Source organism: Panthera uncia, assembly GCF_023721935.1.
Source record: "Panthera uncia isolate 11264 chromosome A1 unlocalized genomic scaffold, Puncia_PCG_1.0 HiC_scaffold_17, whole genome shotgun sequence".
Taxonomy (NCBI): Eukaryota; Metazoa; Chordata; class Mammalia; order Carnivora; family Felidae; genus Panthera; species Panthera uncia.
This window is the reverse complement of record NW_026057577.1, coordinates 44,907,470-44,912,757: the sequence shown is the minus strand read 5'-3', so window position 1 is coordinate 44,912,757 and position 5,288 is coordinate 44,907,470. Positions and strand designations below refer to the sequence as shown.

The following is a 5,288-nucleotide window of genomic DNA, read 5'->3' as shown; positions in this document are numbered from 1 at the left end:
CCAGTTTCAGCCAAGGTTTCTTTTCTAAACTCCCAGCGCTCAGACACATCTGAGCTGCTCTTCCTTCCTGTTATAATGGCTCTCACCACTAACAAGAAACGTATTATTCATGATGGGGAGGGGGGAACTGCTGGAAAATGTGTCAACACTACTATTGGTGGCCTAGTAGCAGTCCATACTCATTATGGGGCAGTTGTGATGGAAGACTGGAAGAGACGTTTTGAGATCCTCAGGTGAAAAGTCATTGAAAAGAGAAATCATTCGGGTTGGATTGTCACAGCATTTTCTTCGTAAAATCAAAGCACATTTGTGTTAATGAACATCTTGGGTTCTCCTCATTTTCTAGGCAATATTCATACCAAACCCACAATACAAATCCTGTCCTCCAGGGCTCACACGATCATGTGGCTAATCACCTTTTATTTCCATAGCACTGCTCCTGCCTCCCCAGATTCTCTTATCAGCCTCCTGAGTTAGAGTAACAGATAGGATGAGCAGGTGAGAAAAATGGTGGAGTTCAAAAAATGGCAGGGATGCACTGGGGCCTGGGTCTCCAGCCTGCGTTTCCTTTCCTCCCAGCGGGCTGCTAGCTCCTTGCACAAACTCATGGCACTCGAATAAGACATGTTGGTTTCGTGTACAGGTTGGGCCAGTTTTCAGCGTCTTGTTTGAACGTACTGTTTTTGACTTTTATTTTCCAGTTTTTCTAGTTGGGTAAGCCTGGGGTAGATAAGTTGGATCGGAGGAGAGATCCCACTCTGACTACAAAGGCTTCCCTGGCAGGTGGGATTTAAAAGGGAAGGTGGTGAGAGTAAGCTTGGAGGAGCCAGGTGATAGGCGGAGTCAAACCCTGTTTTTGCATAGAGCAGACCAGAGCACTTCATGCAAGCTTCATGCAAAAGGGCATTGGGAGAACTGGATTTCCTTTCCTTCTTTTTTTCTTTCTTTCTTTCTTTCTTTCTTTCTTTCTTTCTTTTTTTTTTTTTTACTTGGAAAAATTTATGTTTTTCTTTCTGATAATTCACTAGCACTGTACAAAAAAGTAAACAGTACATAGAAAGTGAAGGTTTCTACAATGTCAGTACTTCTCCACTCTGGCTTTGGGGCAGCCGCATAGATGGTAGTGCGAGTTATTTTCATCCAGACTTCTTCAAACACTGTGTATGTCTGCATCTTTATCTAGGTAGAAATAGCACCATTAACAGAGTCATAACATTGTGATTTTTCTGCACTTTCTCCTCTTACAGTGCAGAAAATTTCCCGTGTCAAACCATGAAGATGTAACCTATTCTTTTTCTTAAAAAATTACATTTCATATTTTAGAATAAAGCAATTCTTGCACAGATTCAAACCACACAGAAAAGTACAAAGTGAAAAGTAAAGTCTTTCATGCTTTACCTCTAGTCCTTTTCCCCGAAGGTAACCAATGAGATTGCTGTAACAGTTTCCTACATATCCTTCCGGAAGTATAATTACTAATGTCTCCATACATGTGCATATAGATAACATTACTTTGTTCTGTAACTTGCTTTGTGTATGCAACACATCTTGAGATTAAAAAAAATTTTTTTAATGTTTATTTTATTTTTGAGAGCGAGAGAGTATGAGTGGGGGAGGGGCAGAGAGAGAGGGAGACACAGAATCAGAAGCAGGCTCTAGGCTCTGAGCCATCAGCCCAGAGCCTGACGCGGGGCTCGAACTCACGGACCGCGAGATCGTGACCTGAGCTGAAGTCGGACGCTTAACCGACTGAGCCACCCAGGCGCCCCTCTGTTTCCTTTTAAGTAGGCTTCATGCCCAGTGTGGAGCCCAACACAGGGCTTGAACTAACCACCCTGGGATCAAGACCTGAGCTGAAATCAAGAGTCAGACGCTTAACCAAATGACCCACTCAAGCGGCTCAAACACACCATTATTTAGTAGACACTTAAGTTGTTTTAAAATTTTGTACTAAAACAAATGGTCCTAGAATAAACATCCTTATATATTCATCTCTGTATATAGAATAAAACATTAGTGCTCAATTCTCCACTCTCTCACCAGCCCTGGGCATTAGCATTTCATTTATTGATTTATACTTTTACAAAATCTTTTGCCAATTTTTTTTAATTTCTTTTGCCAATTTGACCAGTGATAGCTTGCTTTAGTTTTCATTTCTTTGATTATTAAGGCATCTAACCTTATTTTATATGGTTTGTTACCCTGAATTGCCTGTTCATGACTTTTGCTTAGGTGTTCATTGGAATAATTATCTTTTATCTTTTGATAACAGGAGGATCGCATTTTCATGGAAACATGCCCACAGAACTCCAAGGATGGATCCAAGGTTTTCAAAAGTAATTATTCTTTGCATATTCATAATTTTCTAATAAACTCAACACAGACCAGGCTAAAGTTTACATCTGTTAAAGAAAAAAAAAAAAGATGCAGGAGGAAAGCACAGCTTATTTTCCAATGTCTCTTGTCATCTGAAGAGCATTTTTAATTTTTTTTATGTTTCTGTATTTTATTTTTGAGAGAGAAAGAGAGAGACAGCAAGAGGTAGAAGGGTAGAGAGAGGGAGAGAGAGAATCCCAAACAGGCTCTGCATTGTCAGCACTGAGCCCAGTGTGGGACTTGAACTCACAAACTATGAGATCATGACCTGAGCCACCCAGGTGCCTCTGAAGATCATTTTTTTTTCTTTGTTTCTATTTTTTTTTTTTAATTTATATCCAAATTAGTTAGCATATAGTGCAACAATGATTTCAGGAGTAGATTCCTTAGCCCCTTACCCATTTAGCCCATCCCCCCTTCCACAACCCCTCCAGTAGCCCTTGGTTTGTTCTCCATATTTATGAGTGTCTTCTGTTTTGTCCCCCTCCCTGTTTTTATATTATTTTTGTTTCCCTTCCCTTATGTTCATCTGTTTTGTCTCTTAAAGTCCTTATATGAGTGAAGTCATATGATGTTTGTCTTTCTCTGACTGACTAATTTCACTTAGCATAATACCCTCCAGTTCCATCCACGTAGTGGCACATGGCAAGATTTCATTCTTTTTGATTGCTGAGTAATACTCCATTGTATATATGTACCACATCTTCTTTATCCATTCATCCATCTATAGACATTTGGGCTCTTTCCATACTTTGGTTATTGTTGATAGTGCTGCTATAAACATGGGGGTGCACATGTCCCTTTGAAACAGCACACCTGTATCCCTTGGATAAATGCCTAGTAGTGCAATTGCTGGGTCGTAGGGTAGTTCTATTTTTAGTTTTTTGAGGAACCTCCATACTGTTTTCCAGAGTGGCTGCCCCAGCTTGCATTCCCAACCTGAAGATCATTTTTAAGGAGGTAGTGAATATGCTAAGGAAATCATTCTTATCAATTTAACACAGATTCCTCATAAGTGACTCTTTGCTATCTTAGCATACACATAAATAAAAGTAATAAAACAATTGTACGTGATAGACTTTCACTCATTCTGACTGATTCCCCCTCAGTTCAAATTACTGAAGTTCTCTTATAATACTGAAAAACAAATCCACTTACAGACCCAGTGACATCATAATGATTAAGACTGAATTCATTTGCACTCCCTCACACATTTTCCTACTGGATGAGCGGCTTCCTTGTTTAAATATGGAATTCTGTGATCATAAAATGGATTCCATCCAGATACAAAATACGAAAAACTGAACTCATGGGAAATGACCCTTGCAGGGGACACCACCCTCAGGCTTGAAGGGATTTTCTATTTCATCAACTGTAGATGAACCACAATAATAAAACATAAAATAGTACACAAAGATTATAAAATCAAGAATCACATACCTTACAGCATTGTCTTCATAGTCAAACTCATTCTCAGCATCTATAGCCAGTCCACTTGGTCTCTCCCCAGGAATCATCCCTCAGTAGAGCTGAGGGATCCTTCTCGGTGCTTCCAGAACACTGCATGCCTCTCCTTGCTTACTATACAATTTTGAAATGACATGGGATGCCAGTTTGCTTGCTAGCTCTCCAGGTCAAGGCCCACGTGGTGTTCATTTTTGTGTGCCTGCTAGTTGTCACAATACCTGACACAGAAAGGGTTTTGTTATTACTTGTTTTGCTGTGTTGCTGTTAATATTTTGAACTATGTGAGTTCGAGCCCCGCGTCGGGCTCTGGGCTGATGGCTCAGAGCCTGGATCCTGCTTCCGATTCTGTCTCCCTCTCTCTCTGCCCCTCCCCCGTTCATGCTCTGTCTCTCACTCTGTCTCAAAAATAAATAAACTTTAAAAAAATAAAAATAAAAAACAAGGGGCGCCTGGGTGGCTCAGTCGGTTAAGCATCCGACTTCAGCTCAGGTCACGATCTCGCGGTCCGTGAGTTTGAGCCCCGCGTCGGGCTCTGGGCTCTGATGGCTCAGAGCCTGGAGCCTGTTTCCGATTCTGTGTCTCCCTCTCTCTCTGCCCCTCCCCCATTCATGCTCTGTCTCTCACTCTGTCTCAAAAATAAATAAACTTAAAAAAATTTTTTTGAAGTATGTGGAGAATAGTTTTGCTCTCCATTTTTTGGGTCACCTGTGGCAAACACAGCTGACTGCCCATCTAACAGCCACCACTGCCACTTTCCCCTTTATCCTTGCTGGTTGAGCCTTGATTTTGTTTGACGTTTCACTCTCCACAAAGTTATGTGCTCAGGAAATGACTCCTCTTGCCAGAGCAGAAGTGGGAGGGGTAGGAATGGTGACTGGTCTGTGCAATCTGGGCTGTCCTCTTCCCCTGGCCTGTGGCCCAATTCTAGCCAATGAGGTCTGAGAGTAAGCCACCTGGGGAGTTTTGGAAAAGGGCTTTTCTTATAGAGAGACTCACAGGAGGAGACGTCTTCTTTCCCCTGGGATCCCACGGATTATCTGGAACTGTGGCAGACATCTTGCAAATGAAGGTGGACATGAGACCACAGAGACATCCTCCATGGTGTGGTTGAGCTGGAGTGACTGGCCTGCCCGCTTTCACTGAAAGAGAATGAACCTCTGAATGCATCCCAATAAGTGCATCACCACATGATAAAAATGGGAAGACCCCAGAGGGGAGGAGCCTCTATTGGGAGAAACAGAGTCAAAATGGAAAGTTAAAAGGAATCAGTGTTTATCTCATGGTAGAGAAGCCTCTGGATAAACCTGGTTGCTGTTTTCAAGTTCATGGAGGGTTTCAAGGATTGAACATCAAATAGTTATACCCCGTGACTTCTGCAGACCTAACGGGAAGAGGAATCTTAATTAAAGCAGGAGAGACTCTGCATGGATTTAAGAGAGAAATCT

General features: G+C 41.7%; 1 long non-coding RNA gene across 1 annotated transcript; it reads right to left on the bottom strand.

Annotated features, from left to right (window-relative positions):
* Positions 1 to 978: 978 nt before the first annotated feature.
* On the bottom strand, positions 979 to 5,086 carry LOC125935662 (uncharacterized). Its single transcript, XR_007461742.1, has 3 exons — positions 4,840 to 5,086; positions 3,817 to 4,061; positions 979 to 1,179 (listed from the first exon to the last, which is right to left on the bottom strand). It is a non-coding gene; the product is annotated as an uncharacterized LOC125935662 (long non-coding RNA).
* Between the last annotated feature and the right edge of the window lie 202 nt (positions 5,087 to 5,288).